Raw genomic sequence first — 17,195 nt, forward strand, 5'->3', positions numbered from 1 at the left:
CCAAAGGCACTGACAGCAGCCCTGAAAAGGATTGAAAACGTTGGTAATGGATATAAATTACCCATTGTGTGATAAAAGGATTTTTTCCACTAAGAAGGTGGGAATAAAACAGAGAGCCTCCGAATGCGGGTGTGTAAAATATGAAATAATACAGGTTATCACGTCTGGATTAAAATGTTTAGGGAATCAGATAGTGACAGCAAGGCCTAAAGTTAAAGCACGAGCTGTAAAAGTATAGGAATTAAAAGCAGATTAATATCAGTGTGACTCGTAGAGAAAGCGAGCGAGCGGATGAGAGTGAGAGGAGGGCAGGAGGCACGAGAGTAGTTTTGATAGAGGTCTGTCAGTTGGCACGACGATAATGAGTCACGTCTCTGTTATTTGGTTATTTATTGCCGACTTGGCTGGCAAACAAAAGATCAATAATTTTGAGCAAATCTAATGTTGTCCCTGCTGCTAATGTGCTCGTCCATCACTCTTGCCATCCTCACATGGGAGAGACACCGCATCCCGGCTTATTCCACATCAGATGCAATTATGTCATATGGCTTTAATAACACGCCAGCCCCCCATGAATATGTGGGGACAGCTGATTATGGGTATGCATATGTGCCCAAACATGTCACATACTAGTAAATCATAATATATGTTGAGATATCATATGCATGTTTTAGTTTTTTTCATTTGAATCAATCTTTATTTGCGGCCCCAGATTTCTAATATGAGGTGTCGCAAAAGTCCATCAAAGCAATGACTGAGAACTCGCTTGCATGCTAATACACACATGAAGCAATGACGTGTGTATTTTTATTTTATTTTTTTGACCGTTTCATGAGGATATTTAAAGTAGTTTGTAGTTTTATAGTTAATATAGAAGAGTACCAATTTACTGACCCCAAACTTTTGAACAGTAGTGTATTTTGGTAGAAAATATTTTTATTTTAAATGAATGCTCTTCTTTTTAACTTTTTTTAAATCAAAGAATCCTTGAAAAAAAAAAAAAATATATATATATATATATATGTATATATATATATATATATATATTATTATTATTTTTTTTTTTTCATTGTTATAATATTTCATAATATATACTTTTTTTTCCTGTATTTTTATCATGTAAATGCCTTGATGAGCATAAGAAACCATGATACTTTTTTATTAAAATTTTTTCTCAAAATCCAATAAAGTTATTTTTCATATTGAAACTACACAATATAGTAAGTTGATCCACATATGACAGCCTCTGAACTTGGTCAATACTAATCTTATATACAGGCACTGTACTAAGGATTCATTCATCATTCATCGCTCCCAAAATTAATTCAATTGTTAATGCTATAAATTAAATACAGCAATAAAATAAAATTTCATCATGAACAAGAAAATGAACAACAATATCACATTAGACCACAGAAATTACAAAATTAAATTTTGCTTATATTTAGCTTCCAAAAGTGCTTTCATCTTTGTCATGTTACATTCGTGTAGTTGACTAGTGATACAGTATGTGCTGTATTAACAAAAAACATAAATGTCATTAATAAAAACACTAACACTGACAAGCTATGCAATATGCGTTCATAATCAAATGTGATTCATTTAATGAACGCGATATAGCGTATCTTGGCAGTGATCTTAGTCTCTGTATATTAAAGGATGCTCCATCTGAAAGCACGTGTTGGAGATTTACCGGTAGGATACTATTAATCACAGGATCGGCTTTACTGATGAGAAGCACATGACAATCAAATGCAATTTATTGTGCAGCCATTTACTTGCTGATCACAAAGTACAAAGTAGATGAGGAAAACTAGGATGCCTGGTGTATTCAAAGCACTGCCGTAACTGTCTAGAGTGCATGGAAAGATGAGCTGTGATTGGTTGAGTGGATATATTGCATTCTGCAAAAAAGGGACATAACATGACCTAATAACTTTGCGAATATCGCATTTTGGAAAAAATGTAAAATTAACCGACCGACCAGATACAAAACTGATTTTTGTATCGGTATTAAAAAGTTAATTTTAAATTTTACGCAAAATGCGATATATATATATATATATATATATATATATATATATATATAGTATATACATACAACATGTGTATACTCATATTTATCTTATATAAACAGATTTAAAATATAAAAAATGTGCATGTACAGTATAATAAAAAGTGTGTCAGTATTTAAAAAAAATAAAATAAAAATATGTAAAAAAATTAATTATATATAATTATATTATTAAATTATATATATATATATATATATATATATATATATATATATATATATATATATATATATATATATATATATATTAGGGGTGTAACGATACGTGTATTCGAACCGGAACGTTCCGGTACAGGGCTTTTGGTACGGTGCACGTGTGTACCGAATGAATGACCGAATGCAATATTTTGTTTGCAGAACATATACATTTTCGTGTTTGCATAATGAAAATTTTAAGTGGCGTAAGTCTCCACGTTCAGCACAAATCCCACCCTGCAGCTGATTCTAAGGCTGGTGACACACTGGCTGCGTGGCGTGAGCGTGGCGTTTCTGCTGCGTGTCAGTTGCGTGACGGCTGCTTCACGTTTTCTGTGTGTTTACACACCAGAGTCGTGCCTGACGCGGCGCTGGCGCGCTGCTGCTACTGTAGGTGACATAGAGGGGACATTTTTGCATACTGTTACACCCCTAATATATATATATATATATATATATATATATATATATATATATATATATATATATATAATTGATAGTTACACCTCTTGACATTTGTAAATCAAACTTTTGCAATAGCAACAATAGGATAAATCTACAGATTAATCCAGACAGGCAGAAGTTCCTACATGTCCGCCTTTAACCTTTCCAAGCATCATCCCACAAATCAATCAACACACAATCGACCACTAGAGTATATCCATTCCAAAGGCTTCAACAGAACATATCTGAACTTAATTTTACACATTATGGGGAAAAAACTCGTTAGAATCTTTGCTTGTATGTCACGTCGCTTTATGACTTCACCTGCAGTGTTTACCCCAAGAAAGCCTAATTGGCATCCGGCTCTCGTTGCCATTGTGTGAGAGTAAACTGGAGTCAAGCCATGTGTTAATGACAGTGGCTGGGTGGAGCATGGGAGAGACTCATCGGATATCATTAGCACTAGCTCGCAGTGCCTAAGGAACAAGTGTCAGAAATCACAGCTCATAAAGAAAGCTTTAACTGTAAAATGAAAGGGGCTTTGGCCCAAAATATACTTCCTCAGAGACGACAAAAAAATGTGGTTTGAGGATGTATGCTGTGAATCATGGCATCTTTACACAGACATAAAAAAAAATTGGGGTCAATTATATATTTTTCTTTCTTTTTTTAAGAAATAAATACTTTATTCATCAATTAAACTGATCTAAATCTAAAATGTATTTCTGAAGAATAGTTTGACACTGAGAACTTGAGTAATGGCTAATGCAGGAAAAAAAAATACATTTTAAAATATATTAAAATGCAAAACAGTTATTTTCAATTACAATGCAGCACTGCTGAGCAAAAGCGACTTCTTTCAAAAACATTTTGAAAATATCCCAAAGCTTTGAACAGTGGTGCATATCAAGTTCTGTCAACAATGGCCAAATATAATGTTACACTAACACTGTTAAATGCTCTTAAAATGGTGAAATGAAGATATTATCATACATACTATTATTATAATAGTCTGTTCTTTTCCTCTGAGCAATGGTGCCATCATCTTCACTTTCACAACACATACAAAATAGTAAGACAGCGTGTGCTCTGCGAGTCTTTAAAGGTGTCATTTTTTTAAACATCCACATCAAAGTTGTGGAAAAGAGGCTTTCTCAACTGAACATCTGCCTTTGTGTTCAAGTACAATCTAGCTTTGAAAAGAGAAGGAGGGAAAGTGAAAGACATCCAAAGATCGCTTTCCCATTCACATCCCCCGTGCCGACTGGCAATACATCATTTGTATTGATGCAATATTAAATTTCAATATCGCATGTCAAAAGGTACAAAATGATAGATCATAGCCTAACTAAATGAATTATTAAAGGGGCCAGACTGCACCGCGCTATCGGCTTCTCTCCCAATCAACTGTTTCTGAAAAGTACAGTGTGATACTGGCAGCATTTCAAAGCTCGAGCGTTTTTCTCTGTCTCCGTCGCCCTTCGCTTTCTTTTCCTCAAAGTTTTTTTGTTCGTCATAATGAATCTGGATTCATGTCACCCCCAAAATCCACCCACAATGGAAAGCTGCGTGAGCGTCGCTTCCGATTGTGTGGAATTTGTGTTTGTTTTCTTTTTTCCGTCCTGTTCACTCCGGAGAATGCCAAGCGTTATCAGATTACTCTAATCTGTTGCTAAAGAATTTAAAAGCAGGGCTGAAATTGTTTTTAACAGCTCAAATACGTGCTTTATGGGTTTCAGGACCTCCTTAGAAAACAAAGACCTGCAAGTATCTTGGAAGATATTGTTTTTAAGCAATAGCTTCCAAGTGGATCAATTAATGACATTTAAAACAAGTAAAAATAAATAAATAAAAGCATCAAAGTTAAAACTGTAATAAAACCTTTTTCTATCTTTATCATCATCATCATCATCATCATCATGATAATAATAATAATAATAGCTTCATTGTTTCATTTTGGTGGTTTTGTTTTTTGACAGCTGACCACAGAGGCTAGGACTGCATAATTATCACAAAAATCCAAATTGTCGATTATTTCCTTAAAATTGTAATTGTGATTATTAATTTATCACAACTTACATTGAATGATGTTTTATACCATTGTTTGATTCAACTGCATGCCGTATTTTCATATGAAAATAAACAAGCTGAAAACAATCTAACGGAATTGTTTTAGTGCTTTTCTATAGAATAAGCCTCAAATGTCAACTATACACGGGATTGGTTTCTTCTTTAAATTATATAAAATATATATATATATATATATATATATATATATATATATATAAATAATATATATATATATATATATGTATATATATATATATATATATATATATATATATATATATATATATATATATATATATATATATATATATATATATATGAATGATATTATAATTTATACTAAAATTAAAATAATGGGAAAAACCCTTAAGATAACATGTAGAAATAAAAAAAGCATATTTTAAGCATGCAGAATAACAAAAGTGGACTTAGAAAGATTAATTACTGCTTTGAACGATTACGTAATTGTGGCATCCATAATTGTAATTGTGATTAGAAATTCCATTAATTGTTCAGCCCTAACAGATGCCCTATTATTTATGAGCTGTTGGACACCTAAAGAAGAATCAAGTACTATGTACACTATGTACACTAGTACAATATGTACTTTATTCTCCAATTCTCCAAAAAAATCAAAAACATGAAAATAATGTGTGTGTGTGTGTGTGTGTGAGTGTGTGAGTGTGTTTGTGTTGCTGGTAATGATGACTCCAGGGGGATTTAATTGGAGAGTCCAGATTGTCGGACCGGTGACCCCACACAAGTCAAGGCCACCATTAGCGTTCGGCTCGCATGTTAACAAACACAATCCTGTCGCCTTTTACCGTGGCGAAAATTCAATTTGAGCTCTTTGTCTGCCTGCTGCCTTTGCCCTAACGATGGTCCCCGTCTCTCTCTTCCTTTCGCCCGCTTTTTCCCCTTAACCAACAGAACACAGAGGAGTCGTTAGGACCCTCTCTTCATTACTTCAAAAAACCAATCATTAGACACCAGAGTATATACGTAATTAGAAAATCACTTCCTTTGCAATCCTGGCTAAGTAGTTTACATACTGTAATTACAGGGACAAAATCAATTTTTAATCATTCTACTGATTGGGCTCATCAGCTCAGTAGGAACATTGTATCCTGCTTGTTGTGCGAAAGCAACATCTGGGCTAAAACAATTACCCTTTTGTGTTCCAAAACTATTCAGCGCAGGGCATTCTCCAGCACCCGATGGTTTGCACTAAGCCCCTGCGAAGCCATCTCTTTCCTCTTCCTCTCTCTCTCTCCCTCTCTTTCTGCCCTTGACTGTTGCGCAGAGGATCGCATTTAAAGCCTTATAAATCAATACGCTATAATAAGATGCTCTCGAGAAAACGCAGCATATTGCTTTTTTAACACCTATTGTCCCCCCCCCACCCTTTTTTTAGACTCCGTCGTGTTGCTTGTTGTTGTTTGCGACTCAATCAGGAAAAAGGGAACAGATTTTGTTTTGCCTGAAGAAATATCACCTTATTAATAATACGTGTTCCATTCAGCTAACAATTAGAGTAGTATTTAATGCGCGAGTACAATATTCACAGAGCAAAACTGTGACTGCAGTTTAATTATTGCTTTTTTGAGAGAAACAATACTAACAGTGCACACGCCGAACGGCGGGAGTAAAGGAGTCACGGCCTTCCGCTCTAGAGAGAAGAGACGAAGAAAGAAAGATGTTTCCTAAAGCGACGTATTGAACTTTAAAATCAGAGCATTCCTAATATGTTCCTACCCTTCACTGCATAATAAAACGTTCTGTATTTGTATCTATGCAATGGCGGATCGATGGGAATTAAGCCCAACTCCCTTTCACTCACTTTGAAATCAGATTTGGAGAAAAAGAAAGGGAGATGAAAAATCAGTTAAAGCATTGATCATGCCTGCTGTATGCAAATCAAATTTGCCTCTATTTTTTGACGGATCAATAGGGTTAATTAACAGATTCGTTTTAACTGCACTTTGCGACACCGTCGACCTCAGAAATCATCGCACGGTCTCACCGCCATCACATTAATGAATGACGGAGTGTGTAAGAGGGGCCATAAATCTAAAAATCCAATCCATATATGAGCACGGGCATAACTGTAAAATATGAGCGTGTAGACAGCTCTCAGGTAGATCCCTGAACGTCAAGGAGTAGGGACAACGAAGACTGTCTTGAGTAAAGGATCAAGGCCCATTGGAGTTAGAGCTGGACTCTGAATATCAGCGAATATCAACCTCATTGCCTCTGCATGTGGTTTTAGTATTTCATAATTCCGACAGCCAGCGTTGCATGTGTGTGGTGGCACTAGAGGTGGCGTTTTTTGCAACGGCTCTGGTGATGTTCTACTATTTTGGATTAATAATGGATGCTTTTTAAAATTATTTTTATTCCCAAAATGCTCTTTTGTGATTTGCTTTGAAGGGGGAAGCACTGGGAAGATTGCACTTGCGAAAGGGGGCCGCTCATTTGGAGAGCTTTTTCCAATTATACAATTAGTCAGGAATGTAGGGCAGCAGCCTCTGTGTACCGATCACTCCGACCCTGGAAAGAGAGAGAGAGCTTTTGCTTTTGCTTATTGAGTACAGTGAAAAAAAGAGTAAATAACTTAATTAATTAATTTACAAAAATTAATAAAGCAACACTGAACAACTATCCCAGAAAGCGGTACAGTGGGAATGTACTGTAAAAAGTAGGATAAAAAAAAACAAGTCCTGACATTGCTAGTGTTGATTGCGTGCAATTCTCAACTCTCAAAAGCGATACATTTTCAACTATTAGACAAAGTAAAGGGGTCATGCATTTCTGTTTAAGTATATGTCTTTGTTTCTGAAAGACTTTTTGCTGTTACATAGGGCCGGGTTGATTGGCCAGTATTTGCACGCAGGACCAAAAAGTCGTAATTATGCCACTGATTATATATTTTTTTTCTTTTAGATGGTGAAGAGATTTTAATTTTATCATTTGCCCTTTCCATTGTCCTCTTGCCAAAGCTGGTATAATGCCTGCTAGTTTAATATGAGTGGGGAAGAGAAAGAGAAAAAAAAATAACACAACAGCTACCATCTGCTTGCCTGTGGATTTTCTGTAATCGCTCTTTACTGATTACACTGCTGACTACATGAACCTCTTAAATAATTATCCTGCAATAAAAAATGCTAAATAATTATTATCATTAACTCCTAGCAAGACGGCTGCCACTCCAACTAATGCTGCCTAAACTGTCAGAAACAGGAGCGCCTATGTGCCATGTCAATCATCGGATGGTGAAAAAACGGACAATTTTTATAATGCTTCGTGAGGGAGATGAAGGTTTGATGGATCATGTTTGCCAATGTTACAGATTAAATTCAAGAGTGAAAGGGTTTTTTAGGTGGAAGCCATATGACACTCTGGATAAGTCCGTGTTGTGCTTGTTTGATTTTGTCCTCTGGATATCAGAAAGAAGTGACAGAAAGACAGCGGTGCCTGACACCGTGGTTGTATGGTAATGTAGGAATTTATTGAGTTATGAGCATACGTACGTATTTACAGAACTGCTTTGGACGGCACGTTTAAGATGGATCCAGTAAGGCTGCTGAGAGTCACATAGATTCAGATTCAAGAAAAGTCAGTAGTTTGACTTAGCAATAGAATTTCTACATTGGATACTTCAGCGATACAACAAATAGTGGCACTAAAACAGAAATAATTTTCATGATTTCTTAAGATTTCATTGGTCATGTCATAATAGTGCCAGTTACTTAAAACAACTACTAACCACTCAATCCTGAAAAAAAATTACGTAGAATTTATTTTAAAACAGTTTTCACTCAGAAATAGCTAATAAATTACAAAAATAATTACAAAAAATGGCAAAGAACTCATTAAATTTAAAATAACATTTTAAAGTAGGATGGCTAAAAAAAGTATTTTCTTATAAAACATATTTCAGTAATCTTTATTTAAATTAAAAAAAGGTGCAAAAAATTGCATTAAAAAAAGGCTGAAAAAGTGATTTAGACATTGATTTTTGGCCAACGACATTCTCTGCGGCCTACCATTACACATTACCTTCCTTTACCAACATTTCTCTCCATATTTAAATACGAATATTTCACATTTTCAAGCTTCTACACAAAGTTTCTCATTGATTAGCACTTTAGCGCCAAGCGATCAATTCCTACAACCTGCTCTGACCTTGCATTCAGGACGATGACCTATTATGAATTAAGAGAACGCTTCGTTCACTGCAGGGAAGTGAAAACTGAGAAAAGAAAGATGCAAGTATTAGGACAGGAGGAGTCCGGGACAAGAAGAAAGAAGAAATCAGAATATCTGAGAAGCAGCGCAGTGAGACAGATGTAAAACTGAGAAGTGGATGAGCGCTACATCCCACCCTGTGAGCTTGTTGTGGAGCCATCATCCCTTTTCATCTCTTCTCTTTATACGGAGGACAGAAGATGTTCGAGTGAAACGGCAGGCAGACCCAATCAGTCGAGCCCTGATACAGACAGATAATTCACCCCTCCTGTCACATGATCCCTCATCAGTCTGGGAGATGGGGATATATCGCCAGCAGCTCCCAGAATAATGGCTGCACCTGTTTACCGTGTCACCTCTGTTTGCTAATTGTCTCCTTGAGCTACATTGGGGAAGTGAATATGTCTCCTGCTTCTGACAGGCGGACGTTTATTTGGAAAATATCATTACTTCCAGTATGATTGTTCTTTCTGCTGCTTTTTTTCTTCTTCTTTTTGTCACTTCATGCTTTTCTCTCTCTTCCATTTTGTTTTTGCCTGTCTTTTCTTCAGCAGGAGGGGGAAGGAAGTGGTAAAAGTTAAATGACTATGCTTGGATACAGATTTCACGTCCTGATTAGGCGAGGTGACAGCGCGCGGCTGAAAAGTTCACATCCGCTTGTTTCGCTGAGGAGGGGAGCATGACAGACATCTTTAATATCCTCCTCTTTTTGCGCCATCAATCCCCGTGCCAAGCAGTCGTACCTGCAGCCGGGCGTACGAGAGAGGCGGCACAGGAAGAACACAAACAGGTTCACGTGAGGGGGGGTAGACACCGGCGCCAGTAAACAAACTCAGCCCATGCAAGAGATTCAGCCACTATGTGTTTGATTTACCTGTAATTACAACTTCAGAAAGTTGTGCCATATTCACGCAGCTAAAATGTGGCCCCTCCCCCAACCCCCCATAACTAACGTTAAAGCAGTTGGAGCTCTTGGGTTTCATTTAGCCCAGGATGCTCCAGATCAGTTGTATGTAACTGAAGCCTATAATGTTGCTCCACACTGGTTCAGGTGCAATAAAGACACGTCCTGAGACAGACCATGAGCTCTGTATGTGGTGCAAGAGAGGAGGCCACTTTGATGATGGGGTAAAATATGATTCCTGTCCTAGGTGCCACTTTCCTGAGAACAAAACCTCCTTTCTTCCCTCATCCGCATCATCAGCATCTGTGTCTCTGTCATCAGTGTCATTGATGCTTTTTTGGATTTCCTCAAAGCAAAGCAAACATACACATTTTCTTGTGTGTGATTAAATATTCAGTTTATATATATATATATATATATATATATATATATATATATATATATATATATATATATATATATATATATATATATATATATATATATATATTTTTTTTTTTTTTTTTTTTTTTTTTTTGTATTTATATATTATGTATATATTTTCTATTTGTTTAATGCAATTTTAAGCTCCAGTTATAATGTTAGTGCAGCTTTTTTTTTTTCAAATGCCGATATTTTAGAGTGGTAAAAAAAGCCAGTTTGCATGATAGCACACAATTTAATTACAAGACAGTTGTAAATGCTGCAAAAACAATTAATATTTATATTTATATTTATATTATAAAAAAAGTAATTAATCAAAAGATACAATTTGAAAAATAAATTGTTCTGTAAAAAAAATATATATATATATATATATATATATATATATATATATATATATATATATATATATATATATATATCATACTTTCTGGCAACATCTTGATGCGTCAAGGGGTCATGTGATGCGATTTAAATTTTTCCTTTCTCTGAGGATCTGTAAGTTTCAAAGACTAAAATCTCAAATCCAAAGAGATATTCTTTAATAAAAATTAACACTTGTCCACGCCCCCACATATCTACATTAGTATGTTGGAATATTTACATAACGCCATGTCATATAGACACTGTGTTTTTCACTGTGAAAGTGAATTTACTTTGTTTGGTCTTCCAAAAGGGGATGATATCTGCTTTGTCATGCCTGGAGCTGATCCATACTGTTCGCTGAGGAAATACATCCACTTTGCACTGTGGATCGACAAATCCGAAGATTTGGATGAGGCGGCATCCAGCCCAAGTCGTGACATGTGGTTGCTGTATGACCAAGGTATGCTCCTTCGTAGGATCCGCCTGCCGCACCGTTCTCAAGCCGGCCATGGCTCACTCTAAACCGCGGCTCACCCTAGGCCTCCAGCCTCAGCTTACTCAAGGCAGCGGTTTGTAACGCAGTAACTACTTTGTTTTTGCCTTCCAAAAAAAAAAAAACACGTCTATAAATCATGTTTACATCACATTTGCGCTCCGGCCAGACAAGACATCACAATATGCGGCTTGAGGCATTTCAATCACAACACACTGGATTGCTGGCCAATCACAGCACACCTCACTTTTCAGAGAGATGAGCCTTGTGAAAATCAACACGTTTCAGAAAGCGGGGCATAGAGGAGAAACAATAATGCACAGTATGTGGAAAATAATGTTTTTTGTTTTACCTTGAACTGCATAAACAAATTTAATTACACCAAATACACAAAATAATGTTCTTTTTAGCAGCATCATATGACTACTATATATATATATATATATAACATTATAACATTTATTTATTTATTATAATACTTCCCCCAGCCACACTTTGATCAACCAATTAGGAAAACCTTTATATTTCTATAATAATTAAGAAATGCCAAATATTATTTTGCCAATGTATTTTCACTGGAGATATATTAGTTGGACACTATAAAAAGTCACAATTGCATGACCCTAAAATTGAACAGGTTGTTGTTAGCTGCTACAACTTTAAGAAATGCCTCTTTCTCATGAAATGTGTAACAGTGCCTTACTCCGATAAGACACAAGCTCAATATAAGATCAATACAAATTCAATATAGTTTTTAACTGCTCAATCCTTCAATACTAGCCTCTCTGCAAATCCTACATCACACTGTAACAGATACCGCACCCTACACATCCACACTGACATGTGCCACAAAACCTGAAATGATTAGTGACCTGCTTATTTCACAAGGAATTTATTTTAAAAGATCATGGAACTTTTGATTTCTCACTATAAGACCCCATAATATAAAAGTACACACATGTTAAACACACTTCTGCATGCAATGTCTCCATTTATATGGCCACTTTGATTGTATAACCATACACAACAGACATGTGGGTTAGTACAGACCGAAAAATAAAAGATGGTTCAATCAGACACAAATTTACAAAGTCTTGAGCGTTACTCAATCCTGCTTTGGAAGACTCCTGCTCAGCGCTAAAAAAATAATCTGGACGGCATAAACTCTGTGAACTACATAATCTGACCTCCCTTTAAAGTAGCACAGAACCCTGAGAATACAGGCCTCCCAGAGAGAAAAAGAGAGGGGGATAGAGAGAGAGGGCAGCAGTGAGAGGGCAGGGGCACAGATGTGGGGCTCAAAGCGGGCCACCCCCAGAGCCTGCAAGGGGAATTCTAATCACCCTGTAGTATTTCAATGGAGTGCCAAGACGAACACACTCGCTCACATGTATAAACACACACACACACACACACACACACACAAACAGATACATAGTCACAAACACACACACACACACACTCAAAGGCATGCTTGCCTTAAGTCACATTATAAATTGGATCCCAAGAGGTTTTTCTCTACCTTGTTCACCAAAGGCATTGTGCATGTTTTCTGAGTACTCAGCATATGCTGGGTAACCTGAGCGCTCTTTAGCACACACATACGCACACACACACAAACATATTGTTTCCAGAAATATTCGCTTTTTTTTTCTTTTCCTAAAGGTATTTCCCATTAGGAGCTTAATTAAATTCAAAACACCATAGATATATCTATTATGTCTAAAAAAAAAACATAAAAAGTAATATATAAATCAATAAATAAATAAACGCCCACCCGAGATGAAACCATGAAGCCAGGCTGTGTTGGCATGCTTAATACATTGTCGTATTTTGTTTTCGTTTTTTCCTATGAAGTTTTAAGAAGATTCTCCGAAATGCATTCCTCCATAAAATAATGCACAGATGATTGATGACTGACAATGATATCCTACACTTTTGTTTCATTACAACTTATTGTGGGATGCCAGAAATCCCTCGAACTGCTCTGCTTAGAGCATATTTTTATTTACCTAGATTTCCACCTGCCATCTTGAGATCTGTACATTTTACAGCTCACAGTAAACTATAAGTAAATGATGAGTTTGAATCAAGAATTTTCTTAATTTTATAATCATTTGTATTTCTCGTTTCGTTACATGGGATAGTATAAAAGTGACGGGAAATGAAAGGGAGAAAGGTGGGATTTGGAGTCAAATTCGAACTCGGATCGCCCACACAACATGTCAGAGCATGTGCACTCCCTTCCACAGCCTCCAGTAAACGAAGAGAAGACTCCTGAGAATTAAAAGAAATGATGCTCTCAGTTGCCTATTCACAATATTTACCTGTTAAAGGACCGTTTTTATAGTCATAGGACTCAACAGGCAGATCATGGAACAACACTGTCTATCAGAGCGGCAAAATGGTAAAGTAATAGTGAAATCAGTCAAGTGTTGAAACGAGGAAAAAAAACAGACCCCTCTTCATCACCATCTCTCTCTCTCTCTCTCTCTCTCTCTCTCTCTCTCTTTCTCTCTCTCTCTCTCTCTCCGGCTGGCAGTCGAAGTTAACATTTTTTAGAAAGAATCTTCCTCCCTCCAATAGTGGAGCATAATTCATTTTCCATCTCTGTTCATTAATCATTGTTAAAATTAGTGATCCATTTCTTCCACTCTGCCATCTGCACTCAGCTTCGTTACAAACATGACACCTTCCCGCATAATAAAAGCTGACAGGCAAGAGGATGCCTTTCCAAATAGCTTTCTGCATATGTGCACCTCTACAACTGATGCTGTTGTCAAGACAAAAGTAGGTTATTTAAGCTCTCCACTTTAACAACGCACGCACACAAACGCAAATAGACACGTCTGGCACACGCATGCAATCACGCTCCTGCCAGACACGCATGTAGGCAGCATATAGACCAGATGTAGATGTCCGACAACAGAGCACATATTTGCATTAAATGGCGAACGGATATCACTCGCAGATTCCATCGAGTTTCTTAGTTTGCTCGCTCTGTCTTTCTCTGCTTTAAGCATGTGCGCTTGCAAGCTCGCACGCATAATCTTTTCTGGAATGTGCTTAAATCTGCAAAGAAAAACACACCAAAAGCTGAGCTGTTGTCCTTGTGACAAGCGAAGTTATGAAATATCTAACACAGCCATGTCTTTAACACAGCACCAAGCACCAACAATATCTAACACAGCCATCAGCACCGAGACAACAAAGAACCTGTTGTGAGTTAATGTGCTGTTTACGTCCTCTGGAGTTTTATTTCACCTTTCATTAACATATGCTTGTTGTTTGTCCACCAGGCCTTGAGAAAAAAAGGTCTTGGCCCTCACCCGCAGCTGGTGTGTGTGTGCGTGTGGTGTAATAGGATTCTCATTTATTGCATTCTACTTTCTCACACATGGGAGACAGAGCTTTGACCTTCTCTAGGAAAAGAATAATGATAATGATGATGATGATAATAAATACATTATATTATAAAAAACACATAATAACTACAACATACAGTATATTTAATACTCACACCTACTCTTGACTGATATTTGTTCTGGGTATTACTAGCAGAGTCTTCTATTCTCCAAGCAGGTTAAGACAGAGCTCTGCTTGCTTGGTAAATAAAATGCTATGCAACGTTTCTGCTTCAAAGTAAAAAAAAAAAAAAGTTAAAGAAAAAAAAGATATTAAAGGTAATGATAAGAATTTTAAATTAAGAGATGAAGTCACAACTATAGAAATAGTTACAATTGTAAGATATCACAATTATTAGAAATAAAGTAAAAACTGTTAGATATACAGTCACAACTCCGAGACATAATTTCAATTGCAAAATATGAGATTATGAGAAATAGAGAACTATGAATAATATAGTCACTCTCATTTATGACAAATAAAGTCGCAGTTGTAAGGTATGACGTCACAATTGTGAGACAGAACGTAACAACACAATTATGAGATACAGCCACAATTATGTATTTATTATAATTGTGACTTTATTTCTGACAACTGTGGGATATCACAACTACATGAGGTGGGAACAGGCGTCCATATGTCTGTGTTTCTGTGACGTGTGTGGGGGATGCTTACGTGTTTGCCGAATTTGGGTACCAAATGTGTAAATATACGAGTGGACTGTGTTCTTGACAAGTGACTAAGTGTGTGTGCGTCGGTGAGTGTTCAGTGTCTCTGCTGGCGAGGAGAGGAGGGTCGTGCTGAGATAATGAGCAGCTTGGAGCAGATGACGCTCCGACTCCATCCCTCCAGATCCAGACCAGAAGCCTGTGTTTGCTTTCAGCAGGCCGCGGCTCCAGTCTCTCTGCTCCCCCTTCCATCCCAGTCGAGTCCAAGGCTTCATGCTAGGCCTCCCAGGAGTCCTTGGCCCAAACCATTAATCTATATAATGCCCTCAAAGAGTGAGTTTTTCACACCACCGAGAGCCAAGCTGAAATAAGGGCAACGGCTACACCGTCAAGTCAGCTGTTCGCCCTGCTGTCAACATACACTCACACACACACACACATATAGAAAAAAAAACACAACAGCCACAAATAAACAATTCATCTTATAAACATATCTGAAAAAAGACCATAAACAAGAAGTATAAACCCGAACTTCGGATAGCTTATGATGCCCGTGAAAAAAAAAAAAAAAATCGAAGTGGGAGCCAGTCAGCAGATGGGGCAGCAGCTAAACCGTGTTGACATTCACCTTCAAAATGAGCAAGAGAAAGCCAGAGCTTCAGCACTTTCCCCTATCTGCTAATTTGGTTTTCCTTGACCCTGACACACACACCAAAACACACATCTCAACACTTCCATTCATAGCGCACACGCAGACATGTTTAATTTCAGGTTCTCACCACATCTGAATTACAGAAAAACTGATGGTGGACAGAGGCCAGGCCCCGCCGGACTGATTAGCATCATTTAAGAAAGCGCGCAGCGCAGAGAAGACCGCCCAGCCTACGAGATGGGTGGCCTCTCCCAGCACTAGAAGTCAATACCTAGTAAACTCATTTGAATTGAGTGTAAAAAGCACTCGGGCCACCGCATACATTTCCCCTCTCCCTCTCACACACATGTACTTATGTATGCGTCTTTCTCTTGCTCCCTTTTTCCCTTTGTCTCCCGCTAAGTGCATTCAATGTTGGTCACCATAGACTGCCAGCATAGGTGTGCATATACATTGAGAGTGGAACAATGTTCTTTTTCAGAGGTATGAAAATAATAGAAGGGAGAGGCGTCCCCCTCCCTCTAAATTAGATAAGCCATGCAAATGGCTTAAAATTTTGTAAAGCTTTTGAGAAAAGCCTACTTATGGTTGCGATTCAGTGCCAAAAAGTTCATCTGGCCTGTAAATTTAAGCATGGATTACAAATATTCAAATCATGAGCTTACTGTTCAAATAAACATTTCCAACAGGGAGAAAAGTTGCAAGGCATACACTTTCAACATAATTCCCTATCTGGCATTGCCTGCCCCTCACTCCTAATAAAACAAAACCTCTCCAAAAATTCAGGAGAGAGCGGGAGGGTTGGGGGGGGGGGGGGTTTGGGGGCAAAACAAAGGAGTTAAAAGTTTGCCTTTTCATTTTTCGTCAAACTGAATAAACACCACTGATGAAATCTGTAATGAATGTAATTGTAACCACCTATACAATTGCAATCTGCTGGGACAGAGAGCGAGACAAAAAAAAAAAAAAAGGAGGGAGAGAAATCACAGGCGCAGCAGAGGCTGGGAAAGTGGATAAGATAGTAGAGTTTATATTTGAAAGAAAATGAAAAAAAGTATGAGCGAGTGCGCAACAGAATCAAATGGCTTAGGCTGGTCAGCTGCTTGCCACATGGTAGAACTAACAAGAACTAAAGTCACAATGATTCCGGCCTGGCTTGAATGTCCTTCCTCCCCTCTCTTACATTCTCTCTCCCTCATCCACTCTTTCCAAAACAGTGGGAGCGACTCGGATCCGGACACTTCTTACAACTT

The 17,195-nt window shown here is 37.3% G+C and overlaps 1 protein-coding gene across 5 annotated transcripts in view; it reads right to left on the reverse strand.

The window, feature by feature from the left end:
* LOC128016678 (zinc finger protein 536) overlaps nucleotides 1–17,195 on the reverse strand; it is a 175,171-nt gene that overhangs the window by 142,967 nt on the left and 15,009 nt on the right. The gene's annotated exons all lie outside the window — the stretch shown is intronic.

Source organism: Carassius gibelio, chromosome A7 (genome assembly GCF_023724105.1).
Source record: "Carassius gibelio isolate Cgi1373 ecotype wild population from Czech Republic chromosome A7, carGib1.2-hapl.c, whole genome shotgun sequence".
Lineage (NCBI taxonomy): Eukaryota > Metazoa > Chordata > Actinopteri > Cypriniformes > Cyprinidae > Carassius > Carassius gibelio.